Source organism: Thalia democratica, chromosome 1 (genome assembly GCF_965202585.1).
Source record: "Thalia democratica chromosome 1, ktThaDemo2.hap1.1, whole genome shotgun sequence".
Taxonomy (NCBI): domain Eukaryota; kingdom Metazoa; phylum Chordata; class Thaliacea; order Salpida; family Salpidae; genus Thalia; species Thalia democratica.
Window position 1 is genome coordinate 8,670,583 of NC_139165.1, and position 17,776 is coordinate 8,688,358.

The following is a 17,776-nucleotide window of genomic DNA, read 5'->3' on the forward strand; positions in this document are numbered from 1 at the left end:
TGTATAATATGATTGAATTGGAATTTGCATTAATTTTGGTAAATAAAGTTTACTGTTAATTTTAAGTTCTGATATAGAAAATAGTTGAATATAGTTTTTAAAGCAAATTTAACAGCATTAAAAATGCAGTTTTAAAAAACACAACAATTTCTTACAATCTTTATACTTGTATTTTAAAAATAAAGGTTTATTAAGTTTTGCAGTTATTTTTAACTCAGAAGCTGTCTATGACGTATATAATTTATTTTAAATTAAAACTAACATAAATTTCTATACATATATAAGTAATTTTGCCAATCTTTATCACGCTCAGTAACATAATACTTTATAAGGCAGACTGTGACTAAGTTAGTTTTCAAAGTATATGACAGTGGAAGTTGTAACTTTTCAATTGTGAATAGCTAATTACCAGCTGTCAACATGCTAAAAAAAATAAATTTTGCAAATTTACTCTTGTAGAATGATTGAATTGCAGCTAATTTTTCTATAAATCATTAATTATATTAAATGCGTTAGTTCATATTTATATTTATTTTTGTTTCAGACTTTTCATTGTTAATAAAGAACAAAATAAAAATATTTTCAAATGAGGACAGTTGTATAAAAAATCCAATTCTTAAATGCGACTACTAGGAGCGAGATCAACATAGTTTAACATTGGCACAAAAGGTCATTTTGACATTGAGTCATTATTATGGCATTATCATTGTTGTGATATTTCCGATCTCAACTGTTGTGATCTCAACCGACAATTTAGTTGACAGCACCTGAGAGCTGTTCAAAAAATAAAAAGAACACAAGCATAAAAAGAAAAGGTTAGTCAATAAGAGCTGTGTTTTTATAATATTATTTGAAGCTTGGTGTTGCGGGTATGTATGAATGACGTCACAAGGCCTTAAAAAACTTTTTAGTTATATATATAGTTTTATCGTTATGTATGTAAAAAAGTAAAATACTAAGTACATAATTATCGTCGAAAAAACCGTACCCATAAGTTTTAAAAACTCAACTCAATATTTTTTTCCGGTTTACATAAAATTATATTTATTGTTTTTGCAAAAAAAAATCGCAACAAAAAAAAAAGATCACCTCAAAACTAGCTAGCAAGGTACAACAATTTAACAAATTAAATTTCTAACATAAAGTAATAATTCTTCGGTATTCTCACAAAAGATAATTTTAACAACATAAACTTGAAAGTATATTTATACTTTATACGATTAAACGATAATAACAATATAACGATTAAAATGAAGTTTTGAAAACATTCTTATATAAAATGTATGTATTAATACACTTAGACAGGAAGGAGTCTTTTACTTCTCTTTAATATCTTATAAGCATTACAACCTTTTATAAATTAATGCAGTTGAAAACTATAACTTAATTTTTTGTATTATTTTATATTTTTACAGTTAAATAGTAAAATACTTCGTCTTTTTTATTACATATAGTATTATATACCAAATTAATCAAACTCTACACAAAAAGTTAAATTTAATTCAATATATTTATTAAATTTAAACTATATAATACTTAGTTCAAAATTCTTAATAACATTCATTTTACTTTTTAAAAGTGAACTTTGCTAATTTTTGAGCAATTTTTTATTATATAGACGTGCAAAAAAATTTAGTCTCACCAGAAGCTATTTACTATTATATTGTTCTCAAAAATAAAATATAAAGTTCTGTTTACAGTTTTTTAAACTTTAAAATTTAGTAAATTCCATTAGGATTTTATAAACACATCTATGTTAAGTTGTCTTGTGTTATGATCATTAACTAGATGGTGAACCTAGTTGCTGCGAGAAAATTTCTCTTACGTCACTAGTTGCACAACATTTGATTTTTTTTTACTTTCTTTCAACATTACATATACTATACTTTAAATAACAATTTTTATGCACTACCAAAACTAAGTACTAGTTGTTTTTAAATGTTCTTATAGTGAAGCTAGTATTTATTAAAAAACTTTAAATTTTAAGATATAATTTATTTAATTAAAACTAAATTGAACGCTCTTTTAAAAATTTAATACTTAATAAAATTAAATTACCACAAAACTTGTTGTATAGGGTTCGTATAAACTATTAATGCAAGTAAAATGTTTATAATAGCTGCCATAAAATTTAAAATAAGACTTTTTTAACCTTCCTAAGATTAACTTAAAAATTAAAAGCTCATTCCTACTTGAAATATAAAATCTAATATTAAACTTTACATGCTAAAGCATAATACTTCTGTTTAGTACTTATAAACTTTTTTGTATATTTTCTATCATTCATAAAATAAAATTCATTGTGTGTAAATTTTTATAACAAAAATATATTTAACTAGACAATTTTTTTTTTCTAAACTAGGCAGTATTGCCACCCAGATTGCAGTAATAAAGGGAATGAAAACCAAAAAATAAAGTTAAATCGAATTAGGGAAATAATTAATAGAGTAATAGTTACTTTTTATATTCCTGTCAGGTGAACATTTAAAAAAAATAATTTTCTGAAACCCTAATCTAAAACTTATACTAATCGTAACTAAGTACTAAAACTAGTTCTCAGATAAAATTTATTAATTTTATTGCTTGTTGCCACTACAATAAAGATATTGTGTAATTTGTATAAATTAAAGGTAGAGTTGAAATATTTTCTGTTAATGAAACCAATTTATGCTGTTGACATATTAAAGTTGATATTTTTTTTAAAAGCGATTATACGGATAAAACTATTAGTGTATTGAAAATAAATCGTATTATCTAATTCTATAAAATACTAATATATTCTATTATTTATAGTTTTTAAAGATGTATCAAACAAGTTTTTATACAAAAAATTTTGTTTAATTATATGATAACATATAATTTTATTACAAATAATCGTCAGCTACTGATATACATGTAAATTATATTTTTAATCCTAAACAAAATGTTAATAAAATATTTTCATGATCTAAAATCATCAGCTCTGTAACGCTCTATGTCAAATATTTGTTAATAATTACTCTTACCACAAAACTTCTTTTATATAAACTAAATTTTATTATATTATTTTAGATAGTTTGTTTGACAACCCTCGAAACCGCACAAAATGAAAAGAAATGGAGAAGATAAAAGAGATCTAGTTAAATTAAAAACAGCATTGTTAAAATAATGATTTTTGAAGCTTGTTGTTGCGGGTAAACATAAATGACGTCACCAGGTGCATTAAACTTTTTCTTTAATTTAGTGAACGTATTCTTCTTTGTGTTATTTAGATAATATAAGCATTTAATTGCATTTTTATGAGTTCAGATTTTATTAGTTTTTGAGGTAGTAAAAAAGAGTTATCTAGAGAAACAAAATATTTCTGAAAACATTATGCACATTAATTTTAAAACTTATATTAACAGATTTATGCTTTAGAGTTTTTTTGTTTAATCATCTAACTATATTGTTTTTATTAAAATACAAAAATTGAAAGAATAACTAGTGCTTCGCTGTTAATTTAAATAAAAAAAAATAATGAGCAGTAGCATATTTTTTAGTTATAATTTTTATTACCTTTTTTTCCTTTAGTATTATAAAATTTTTTGAAAAATGATACAAGAATAAATTTTAAATGTAGCTATATATAAAAAAATTTCAAAATTATAGCTAATAAAAATTCTGAATTATTAGATTTCTAATTTCAACAATTAAAACATGCATCTGTTTTTTATGTTTATATACTATAATATTTTTTAATTTTGTTTAATGGTTTTAAAAATAATAACTTTGTTTTTAATAAACATAATTTATGCAATTACAAAATTATACATTATGGTATGGTAAAAATGTCAGAAGTCAACAAACTTTTCTTTTTTGTTTTTTTACAAAGCTGTTTCTACTTTTAAGATTTTAATTAAAGAATATAGTTTTGAGATGACGTGTATTTATAGGCTTTGACAGACTTGTATTTTGATAAAGTATAATAATTTTTAACTGTTTTATCTCGAGTATAAAATGTTTTCAAATTTTAAAACATTTCAACTTTAAAGTTATTTATAATGTATCTAGTTTTTTACTAGTTTTATAAATAGATAAATTTTTTTAAAACTTTTAACAGCAATAGTAGAAAATAGTAATAAAATATTTAATATCTACATGTCACAACATTACAACTAAATGTCTATAAACTGAAGGAAATTTTTTTAAATAGTCAAATATTCTGCTAACTCTAGTTACAACACTAAAAACAATACTTAAGCTAACTAATATTTGACTGTTAAAACGTTTTCTAGAATTTTTTTTTATAATAACTAGCTACCGTTGGCTTTTCAACCAAATGAAACTAATAAAAAAGATTATGTGTTTTAAGTCTATTATATAAGTAGAAGGGCATCAAAACAAGCACAATAAAACTTAGTAATAAATTTAGACATTTGACTATATCTTAAAGTATTGTCTAAGTTTATTCTTCATCTTCAGACTTCGACGAGCTTGTTTTAATATAATAGAACAATATTTCACGCTTTAATATTTTTCAATGTGTATACTTATTAAATGATGAATTTTTAGTGTACTTATGACGTATGTAATATTTTCCCGCTTAAAAAATATATTTTCTTTATAAACGAACAAGTTAACATCAGATTGTTATGTGTAAGGTTTGTAATTATTTAAGTCGCTTCACTTTAATTAAAGCTAAAAAAAACTTAAAGGGTTTTCTCTTTGATCATAAAATTTAGTTTCCGGATTTTGCTAAATTATTCGTATAAAGTACTTCTAAAGTCGAAACTTTTACAAAATATTATTAAAATATTACGAATATTAAGTAAATTAAACAATAATTGATTATTAAAGAAATTAAATATTTATCTAAAACAACTTATATTCAAAGTTAGTTTCTATTTGTTTTTCTATTGAACACACAGTTTTTTAACATTTCTTCAATTTTTGAAATAGTTTTTCATTTGTAAGCGCACTAAAAATAATTATTTAATAAAGTAAAAATATTAACCTTTAAACTTATCATTCCGAATTTATTTAATTTCGTTGTTAATTCATTTCTTTTCGAGTACAGATAAGAAATCATGTTTGCAAACTGTTTTACTTGATTTAAGAGAAGTTAATACAATTTAATAAAAAAAACCCTTATAATTTGTAGAATTAGACATAAGCTTAGATTAAAAAATAAAGTCAAACATAGTATTTTTATTTTTATTTTAACCATATAAAGTATAAATAGTCTTTTTCAAGTTGTATGTTGTTAGAATAATCTTTTGTGAGAATAACGAAGAATTATTACTTTATGTTAGAAATTTAATTTGTTAAATTGTTGTACCTTGCTAGCTAGTTTTGAGGTGATCTTTTTTTTTGTTGCGATTTTTTTTTGCAAAAACAATAAATATAATTTTATGTAAACCGGAAAAAAATATTGAGTTGAGTTTTTAAAACTTATGGGTACGGTTTTTTCGACGATAATTTTGTACTTAGTATTTTACTTTTTTACATATCTTGATTTCGCAAGAAACTTTAAAACTTTATGCTTTAAGTATATATACATAACGATAAAAATAGATATAAAACTAAAACGTTTTTTAACGCCTTGTGACGTCATTCATACATACCCGCAACAACAAGCTTCAAATAATGATATAAATACACAGCTCTTTTCTATTGCACTTTTTTTTTGTGCTTGTGTTCTTTTTATTTTTTGAACAGCTCTTAGGAGCTGTCAACTAAATTGTCAGTTTAGGTGAGTGTGACAATATCACAGCAATGATAATGCCACAATGATGACCAGATGTCAAAATGACCTTTTGTGCCAATGTAAATCTATGTTGATCTCGCTTCTAGTAGTCGCAATTAAGAATTGGATTTTTTATACAACTGTCCTCATTTGAAAATATTTTTATTTTGTTCTTTATTAACAATGAAAAGTCTGAAACAAAAATAATTATGAACTAACGCATTTAATATAATTATTGATTTATAGAAAAATTAGCTGCAATTCAATCATTCTACAGTAGTAAATTTGCAAAGTTTATTTTTTTTTAGCATGTTGGCAGCTGGTAATTAGCTATTCACAATTGAAAAGTTACAATTTCCACTGTCGTATACTTTGAAAACTAACTTAGTCACAGTGTTGTGCCTTATAAAGTATTATGTTACTGAGCGTGATAAAGATTGGCAAAATTACTTATATTTGTATAGAAATTTATGTTAGTTTTATTCTAAAATAAATTATATACGTCATAGACAGCTTCTGAGTTAAAAATAACTGTAAAACTTAATAAACCTTCATTTTGAAAATACAAGTATAAAGATTTTAAGAAATTGTTGTGTTTTATAAAACAGCTTTTTAAATTCTGTTAAATTTGTTTTAAAAACTATATTCAACTATTTTCTATACTAGAACTTAAAATTAACAGTAAACTTTATCTACCAAAATTAATCCAAATTCCATTTCAATCATATTTTACAGTTTGCTTATATATTTCCTCATCTACATTTAAAATTAAGCATTTAGTAAATATGTTTTAATTAACTCTCTAATTTTATATGATGTCTGATAATGTGAGAATAATTTTTATTTATCAAAATATTAAGTGTAGTTTACATAAACAAAAATAATTAAAAGTTAAGTTACTGTTCGAACATTTATAAAACTTTCACAATAAGTTTATAAAAAGAAATTATTTCTAAATGTTAATGTGATACGTTTAGAATAATTACTTGTTTACTTACTTGTTTAAACTTACTTGTTTAAATAATTATAAGGTAGATTATGCATTTTGCTATATTTTTATGAAAATTTTATTTAAAAAAACTGGTTTATTAAGATACATCTGTTTCAAACAGTATGTAAAACAGTTTTGAGTATCAACAGAAATAGGATCTAAAACAATAAAATCTTAAGTTTTGTAAAAATTGTTAATTTAGAAAGCATGTTTATTGAAATGTGGCTCCGGTAGGTATTAAACTATTAACAATTAAAAAACTATAGTTTTAATATTTTTGTTTTTTTCAACCAATGTTTTAGTCATAGTTTTATGACTTAAAATCGTTTTTTTTTTATAGTCATTAGTAAGTTTTATGAAACCTACTAGTATTTAATAAAAATTAATGTAGTTTCTTACACAAAAACAAACACGAACGTCACAATATTTGTTTTATTAAAGTATCAAATACATTAATAACATATATATACTCTAAAACAGTAGTAAAAAAAGCATAAAAAATAAAGTCGTTTATTTAAACACATTTGTAAAAATCGATGAAAATGTTTAAATACTATTTTTATTTCCTTTTAAATCATAGCTTAAAGTAAAACACTTAAAGTTACATAACGTTATAAACAAAATAATGTTTATTAGGATTAAATTTAGTTCCAGTTTAATCAAACCTTTTTAAAAGTTGTAATAAAAGTATTGTGATTCTTTATCTAAACTTAAATAAAGACAAGTTTTACTTTAAGCCTCTTACACTAAATAAAATTTATTAACATAAAAACAGCTTATGTTAATTATTAAGTCTTTAATGTAATGAAAAAGAACAAAAATAATCATAGTTAAAGTTTTTTTTATTTTTTAGTTCAAAATTTTAATACGTTTTATCCTAATTACTTGAATAAAATGTGCAAAACTGTTTTTTTATAATATCTGTCAAATATACTAAACATGCTCTTGGTATTTTATGTTAAGTTTTTGATTCTTTTTCTTCAAATAAAAATTGTTTAAAGTTTAAAAATATACATTTTTATTAAGAGTAAATATAATGAAGAACAAGCTTAAAAGCTTGCTTATAAGATTAAGTTTATTACGTTAGTATTTACGCTAATTGTTAATAAAACAAACTACATTTTTTAAGCAAAGGCAAAAAAAAAAAGAAAGATTTTCTTGAAAATAAAGTAGATTTAAGAGCTTTTTTCAAAGTAATTTTTTTCTTTATTACAATATAACTAAATCTATATATCTACACTCTTTTTATTTATGAAAAATTTAAGTTTGAAATAAACTAGACAATTTAAAAAACACTCATTTGAAATATCATACAACAATTCATTAATGAAAGTATATTCCAAATAACGATATTTTAACTTTGAATAAGCAACCAATTTGAAAAAAAATATTAAAGGTGGTATTAAAACTTCGGAAATAAAATAGATTTACGTTAAGTTATATTTACAGTTAGAAAACCAATTACATATCCTTTTAAGTTTTATTTTTCTAAGGATAACTACAAACTTAAGTGTACCCAATAACTTTTTTGAAATAAAATTCAAAATTAGATCTACAATTTTCAATTAAAATCATGTATAAAAACTGTACTATTAAAATGACATCTAATCAACTACCTAAAATATAAAAGGTACAACTTTCACCGTTTTAATTATTAAACATTGACTTAGCCACAGTTTCGTTGCTTACAAAAGTTAGTAAATTTGAAGAACATAAATCTTTATTACTGACTATATTATATAGAAAATTTATAAGTATTTTACATGGGAATAAACTACATTACGTCATAAATAAATTCAAAGAAATTTCACTTTTACTTACTAATTCAGTTTAAATTTACTTTAATTGATAAAATTTTGTCTTGCTAAGATTTAATACAAAATAGTACAAAATTTTTCAGTTTATTTAAAACATATTAAAAAAACTACTCATGTTTTAGAATTATGTTATAAGTTTTAAATTTTTTTTTGTATTGATTAAAATAGTTTAGAGTTTTAAGAAAAACATGTTTACTGAAAGTAAATAAAGTTCCTTTAGAGGTAAGCTATACATCTAATTTATAAAACTAGAATTTTTCAAAGATACGTGTTAAATGTAAAACAAAAAATGTTTAAAATTGTTCTTAATTTATTAAAGTATTTTGCACACGATGTTAAGTTATTAAACCTTTGTATACTAAAAAAACTTTAAACTCAAAAGTACGTAAAGTAAGTAAGGTTCTAAAAGGAAAAAATTCACATGCTTATTTTATTCTTCTTTTTATTGTGTTGAAAAACAAACAACATCAAAAAGTAAGTAGTATCTCAGTGCTATATTTAAACAGATTTTATTTTATTACCACAAAACTAAAGCATTAACTTTTTTTAAATTTTTGTGAGTTCTGTAATATTTAAAAACCTTATTTCCTAGCATAATATGTTAAGTTTTTAAATACTTTTTTTATAAGTAAATATAGTTTAAATTCTAATACTATACACATTTTCACGGGAAGTAAATTAAGTTCCATTAAAAACTTGCTTTTAAAACTTGTATTAAATATACAAGTGTGTCAATAAAAATTCCTTTTCGAATAAAGATATCTTATACAAAAATTCTGTTTACAAAGTATTTTATCAATATGGCTTGTGCTAGTAATTAAATATCAAAGACTTTAAAAATATAACTTAACTTTTGACATTGATTTAGTCACGTAATTGTGACATCCAAAAACTTTACTGAAAACAGAGCTAAAATGTGAAATAGTTACTAGTTTACATATAAAATAGTTTGTAATTTTTACACATGAAAATAAATACATACGTCAAAAATAACTTTAAACTGAAAGTATTTAAAAAAATTTCAAATATATAAGTTTCAAATATTTGATATAAAAAGTTTGTAAAAATTGATCTAACTCTTTTAATAACTATGTATTTAAAACTAGAACAAGAGCTTAAAGTTATTTCTTTTTGGCTAAATGAAGTTTTGAATAAAAAATTATATTCTGCTAAAATAATTCTTATCTACACTTAAAGAGACATTTTTTGTAAGTATGTTTATTTAAGCCTCTTATTCTGAATAAAAACTTGTATTGTAAAGTTAAATTCTATTAATTACTAAATGTTATGTGTAAATAATACAAAATGACCAAAATGTGAAGTTTGAACTTCTATTGAAAGTTTAAAAAAAATTTAAGTTTTACAATATAACTAAACTTGATTTTTTATTACAAAATGTTAGTGTAAAAAACGTTTAAAACTGTTCTGTTTTATAAAAACATATTAAGTACACTATGTTGTTATTATTTTTTTAGGTATATAATTAAATAAACTAAAAAAAATAAACGTTAACACTTAAACATGCTCATTAAAAGTAACTAAGAGTATGTTAAAAACAAGCTTGCAACAAAATTTTCATTGAATTTTAAATGAAGCTACATTTTGTAAAGCAAAGCCGTAGGAAGTGATTAGTTTTGAGAAAGTATTTTAGTTATGTATGCATTGTTTATTTATTTTTCCTTTATTTTGTTTATAAACTAAAACTGTAACTCTAAATTTTTGACTTTTTTGTGACATTTAAATGTATAAACAATCTGGATTTTAAAGATACACCCTTTTATAATAACATATAAAACAGTTCAAGTATTTTAATAAAAAAAAAATATTTTATTTTATTATGTAAAAATATTGAGTTTGATTTTTTTGTTCAATATGACTAAATCTAGTATTACTACTTAAAATATTAATTTAAGTGTTTGTTAACAAAAGATCCTATCGAAACAAGCTCACTTGAATATAATAAAAACAAAGTATACAGTAATCTTCAATTATTGTACCAACATTAACAACGTTAACACACAGAAACATATGATAGTACAATAAAGAAAGATTACTATATAATTGGTTTTATTTTTAAAATCTGGTATTATAGTTTTTGCAGTAATTGATTTACGTTAAGTAACATTTATAATTCGCACAACACTGCTTTGTTTATTGAGGTTTATACGCAACTAGAAAATTGTTTGAAACGAACGAGAGAGCAAGAACTTTAAATTAAAGGTATTTCTAAAAAAAATATTGTTGAAAACTTTGTTCGTGTTAAGCACAAAAGCTATTAAAGTCTTTAATCGAGCTAGATTAATATTTTAAAATTTACAACTAGATCAACAGCTTAGGTTGACACCAAAGAGCATCAGAGGTTCCGTGTTTTCACGGCTGATCACTAAGAAGATTTGAATTTTAGAAAAATAAGACGCTTCACTTTTGATGGTCGGCATAATATGTCTGATATAAAGTATAATAATACTCCAAACCTGTTGATTAAACTATTTAGAAACAAGTACAGTACATACCAGCTTTATTTTAATGATGCTTTTTATTAATACTTTTTAATTCTTCTCTACAACTGAAATTAATATAAGCTTGCTTAGAAATTTTTTCCTGTTTATTTCACAAAATCATAGAAATAATTTAATTTGTTTTTATACATTTGTTTAATAAAAATATAATATTTAAAGAAATTAAAAACATATAAATGTAGTTCGTACAAGTTAAAGTTTTAGGTAATAAGTTATTATAAAAATAAAACTTTATATTGATTTTTAAGTTTTAATTAGCAAACATTTGGGGCTTTTTTAAATAAAAAAGATATAGTGCATGTAAAGAACTTAAATAATTGTATAAATATAATTATACAAAATCGAATTACAAATATTAACTTATTGTAAATTTAGATAAAACTTATTTAGCTGGAGTATTATTTATAATGTTATAATAGTATTTTGCAAAATTTTTAAGTTTAAAGAGTATTTAATGTTATTTATTTAACTAAAGGTGGTAGTAAATTATTTATGATTAAAAACTTTAGATTTAATAATTTTATAAAATCATTTTAATCAAGTTCTTGTGACTTATAAACTATTTAGTGTACTTAAAAGGTAATTTTTGGCTAGTTTACATGTTTATATAGAAAATTTATAATATTTTTAAACGAGAATAAACTACATTACGTCACGAGAAGATAACGAGTTAATTCAAAATATTATAAAATTTTTTACTGAAAATAAGCACAAAATTGTTCGGTTTTTCTAAAACTATCTTTTTAAAACCAATAGATGTAATGCTATTTGAATTATATCGTTTTTTAGAGAACGTAAATTTGTTTTATAGCGCAATTTACATTAGAGCTTGGCTAAATTTAGTCATCGTTCTAGCTTTAACAACCATGAACCTATAGTCACTAAACTTGCTACTCGCGTAACGACTTGGTATGTTTAAGTTAGGCTGTTAAGGTATTTTGTTTCGTTGTAGTTTGTTTAACTAACTATTTGTTATTATTACGTGAAATAAATATTGTTACTTTCTGTTTACAATTATTCATTGTAAAATACACTTTTCACTTACAGACTCGATTACAGTTTAATAATATTAGAAGTTAATTAAACATTTTATAGACGTAATAGATAACAAAAGTAGTTTCAAAATTAATTTTGAATTGCGCATTATGTATCAAGCAGCATCGAAAATAACCGCTAAGCCCGCGTTACACACATAACCAAGCACATACTCTCGTAATTTTTTTTGAAATGTTTTAAGTTATTTTTAATTGTTTTATTTAAATCAGAGCTGAAAATTGAATGCTTAAGAATGAAATAGATTTTACTTACTGAAGTTTAATCAAATTTCATTTGAATTAAACATTACAGTTTGACTGTATTATTTGTTATTTATACTTAAAACAAAATTGTTTGTAAAAACATAGATGTTTAAGCATCTGGCACTAGACCAAATTTAAATATGTAAAAATGCTTTTGAAATGCTTTTGAAATGAAAATGCAAAAAAAAGTGAAGTTTTTAATTATTTTACTAATTTAAAATTTTAAAAAATTGTCAATCGAAGATTTATAAAAATTTTTGTATTGTTAAATTAAGTGAAAAAATTGGCAAAATAGTTCTGTTTCGTTTTAAAAAGTTTATCAAGAACACTACACATTTTCTGAGTGATACATTAATCTTTTACATTCTTGTATATTAAAAAATCATCATTTAATTTTATAACAAAATACAAAAGTCATATATATATTAAAGTGCAAACATTTTGAGACTTAATAAAAATTTAATGGTTAAATGTTATTATATAATGTAAAATAAATAGTTGTGTGTTTTATTAAAGAAGCGTTAGACATATTCTCAATACTACATTTTACTTTTTTTTTCATCGAAGCTTAAAGTTAAACGACTTAAGTTGAACGTAAACTTTCTATACTTAGTAAATAAAGTTGTATTTTAATCAAACAATACAATTTGATAATACATTTATGATTATAAATTTGAAAAAGATTAAAAAAATAGTTAAATATAGCAAAAATTAACTACATGTTTTCGATTACAAGGTTACAAATTCCACTCTCATACACTTCAGTTGCTTTAATTATATCATATTAATTTATTAACTGTATTATGGTTTATAAACTTATATATTTACGTGCTTCATTCTATCAGGTCATTCACTTATTCATATACAGAAATTTATGTAATTTATAATTTTTACTAAAATACGTACGTCATTAATAGCTCCTAAGTAAAGTTTTTAAAATTTAATATTGCAAAAATAATTGTATAAAGAGTATAAGAAATTTTTGTCTAACTAAAATAACTTTTTTTTTTAGAACTTAAATTAAAACGTTTAAAGCTAAAAGTAACTTTTGTTCAATCAAATAAAGTTAAATTTTATTAAAACGAAATATAACGGTTTTCAAAATTATTCCTTATCTACTTTGTTTAGGAAACTTTTGTAAATATGTCTTATTTTAGGACTCCTCTACTAATTAAATTTGAAAACATTAAACAGATTATGCTTATTACTAAACGTTTTGTGTAACAAAAAGAAATCAAAACTTATCATTTCTAAATAATTTTTTAGTTCAAAAGTTGTTAAGTTTTTTTCCTAAATACCTGTATAAAATGTACTAGACTGTTTTTTTCATTTAAACATTGTCAAATACACTATACATCTTATTGGTTTTTAATCTTAAGTTTTTTACTCTTTCTATATTACATTAAAATCATATAAAATTTAAAGAACCACATACTTACTAAAAGCATAATAAAGTATACTTTTCACATGAGAATATCTTTTCAAAGTTTAGATTAACAATAAAATATTAAAGCTAATAAACTTGTTTTACGCTTGCTTATTTTAAAATCCTTTAGTTTTCAATCATATGCAAAATTCGTTTAAATAATATTATTTATTTAACTAGTTTTTAATACTTTTTATCAGTTGCGTTTAATGTTAAATTAAGAGTTATCTAAAGATTCTTTCGAAAATATAAAAAATAAATACAACTAAGTAATTTATAAATTACATACATACAGTAATTAAGGACCTTTTTAAAAAAAACTTCATTTAACAACTAACTTTGGAAATTTTAAACTTCTCTAGTTTTGAGATAAACTATTAAACTTCGTGTAGTTTGTTTTAGTATTCTATAAACTTAGTCTATTTCTATAAAAAGTAAAAGTGGGGAAGTAAAATATTCCTTTCAACTCTATTTATAACTATTAATACTAATATTTTTGCTGTATTGCAAAGATGAAAATAGTAAATCACTTTATTTCTTGAAAAAGACGTTTTTTATTGAATCAAAATTTTTATTGCAGTTTTAAACATCATATTTATGAGAATCCTAAACTAAAACAAAACTTTTTCAAAGAAATTTTCAACTTAAATAAAGTTTTGATAAAACTGTAAAACTTTAAAATGAAGTAAAAACAAAATATTTTTGATAAGAAGTTAACATTTAATCAACAAATACCTTCTCGGTTTGTATAATGCGTTGTAACATAATGTGACATTTATTTTGTTTTATAATTAAATAGTTGAATGAAATGCGAATGTTAAAAAAAAAACCTTAATTACATCACGTAATTTTTTATTTGTAGTTGATTATCTACAATTTATTTGTTATATATCAGCTATACATCTTGTCAATTAGCTTTCTTAATTTAAAACCCCCTTTAATGTAACATGTCACACGAATGTAACAGGACAATTTCGAGCACCCAATATCGTTCTATAAACAAAGCAGATTAAATACTTTTACTAAAGCAACTTTATTCAAATTTAAAAACCATCTAATGACGTCACTAGCTAATGCTTAACACAACAACTAGCTTCACAAAATTTTACATAAACAAACCGAAAATTGAATAAATGTTGTAAGTTAATCTTTTCAATTTAAAACAGCTGGTTCATGCTGTAACATTACTTTCATTAAAAATGTTGATATAGTACAAGACAAGTTGTTTCAAACTTTAGTATTTCAAAAAACGAACGTTTACATTTATACAATGCTTTTGTATAACGCTTACTTTCAGAAAGAGATTGCTTAAGAAAAAAGTGTATCCTACTTTATAAAGTATTTTTTTTTTCATACTTTATTACAATCAATAAAAATTAGAAATGAATAAAAAGTGAAATTAAAGCAATGTTTTTTTTTGTTTAATAGAAAAAGTACTTTATCTTTGACTTTATAATTTGAAAATTTAACTTAAATATATTTTTTTTAACTATAATTGTTAGAAACAACCTAGTTGTTTTGTTTGAAAAATACTTTACATTTTGAAACTTTACATTTTGAAACACGCTTTCAATTTGGTATTTAGTTCACGATAGTACTTTCAGATCACAAAAATACCTAACTATTTTATTACAATTTTGCTCGAGTTTTTAATTTTCTTATATGTTAGTTTTTTAAATTACGCAGCCCGCAAGTACATGATTTTAGCTAGTCAAAACTAGAAAGGATTTTTTTATTAAATCTGACTTGCTGACTAAAAAAGTTGTCTACCACTAACCTAAGGGTTCATTAGTTTCAAAACATTTCATATTTAAACAGAATTGATTACAGATACATAAGGTTGTTTGATAAAAAAATATTTTGATACACTTTACTGTGCTTATAAAAAAAAAGCTGTAAATTATTTCCTTAAGCCCTGTAATTTACTTTAGACACAGCCCAAAACTGCGTGCATAGGAAGTACCAGACTAGACTACACTTCGAACACATTTTTTTGGCTTAAAAGTGCGTACTAGAATCAAAAATCACTTTATATAATGCTGAGGGGCGATTTTTTTTCAAACTTCCGAAAAGGGGCGATTTAGTAAATGAGTTTTGGAAACCCTGCTCTGGGAGCATCTATGTTTTAAAGCCATTTAAGACACTGATAACAAAATTTAAACTGAAGATGGTTATTACATAAACACAGTACTTATTTGGTTACATAAAACGAGAACTAATTTCAAAATTAAAAAGACTACGTTGGGTAATCGTGTAGCATAGATTATTATACATCTCATTAATTTCTATTTCTGCTCATTTTGTTCTTCACAGAAATAATCCTAAAAATCTTAGAATTATAAACTCATTAAAATATTAGTGTAAACTCAATTTTGTTGGTTCTCTTTATTATTTTTTTAATTATTTTAATAATTATTTCAATAATTATTTAAAAAAAAACTACTTTACACTTAGGTAAATTATTTTTTAATGTTTATAGTGGTAAAGTATAAAAAACACTAACATCTATTTCAAGACTTTCTTAAATGTCGTTTTGATTTAATTTAGTGTTTGTCTTCTATACACAGTCTTGTTTTAAGCAAAGTAGTTTTTGTTTTTTTTTATGTAAATAATATTTATCATTAATTTGCTGTATTTTATTTTTAATTTTTAAATTTCAAAGTTAAAAATAAAGTACTAAATAGAACTTTACTTAACATATTATAGATATAAACTTGATTTTTGTATATTAAAGTAATTTTGACGGGTTTCTTACTAATAATTTTTTCTACATTAACATATTTAATCTTTAGTTGTGAAATAAATTAATTTAAATGTTAGCATAGAAGTTTATCAAAAGTTAAACTAAAACTTAAACAAATATTAATCTTAGAATAGGTGAATAATAAGCAACATCTTGTAGTCTTTTTATAAGTTTAAAATGTTTATTTATTTATTCTAAAGTAAAAATTTAAAACGGCAAAATAACTTTATTCTAAGTAATCAAATAACCAAGCAGCAAACTTTTAAATTGAATAATAATAAATAAAGATTATAAAAGTAATCTAATAATATTTTTGCGATATGAATTACTATCGGTTTTGAACAGCAAATTCTTTCTCGCTTTTATAAGCGTTAAATGACGTAATATAATTTTTAAAATGCGTCTAGTTTCCAATTACAGTTAAAAGTATAGTTTTATTTTTTACTCAAAAGATGTTACTTAAATTTTTACTTATTTTTTTTTCTGATATATCCAAATAAAACTTAACTATCTTTTAACTTTATATAATAATTAATTGATTAAGTTTTAACCAATGGTACTAAATGAGTTTTTATATCTTTATGCTGATCAAATTGGTTTATGAAGTTTATTAGGAAATATTAAAAATAAGTCCAAAAAAAAATCAAATTATCTGTATTTATTTTACAATTATTACCCTTAAAGAACAAACAGACTCAATGAATATTTATTGTTTAAACTAGTAAAAAGAAAAAACTACAAAACGAATAAAAACTTATAAAGTGATACTTAAACTCGCTATGTGTTACTGCTAGATAGCAAATTTTGTTTAAAATCTTTATATATAGGAAATAAAATGTTAAACCAAAAAATAATAATAAACTTAAAATAAAAATGTAAAACTTTTGTTTTTGTAGAATGGTTCTAAGGTAAATAAAATTTAACATTTTCTTTATTTACCACCAACTGCTCTAAATAAAGTTTGTAGTTAGTATATGAAAAAAAAAATTAAACATGTACCGTAATATTTATTTATGTTCAAAAATGATATATTATATATTAGTTATAAATCTTATTTTCTTCTTTAACACTATAGTACTTTTTTATGCCAATTAATGCTTTTATTGCATTATGACCAGAAATTACTTTATTTTAACGAATAATTTATACAAATCCAACTTGTATATAAATTTTTAAGCAATTTTTTGAAAAAAGTTGTTTAAAACTATAACGTGTTATATTATTAATCTAAACAGTTTGCTAGCTAATTTCTAAGTTATTATGTTCTTATTTTTG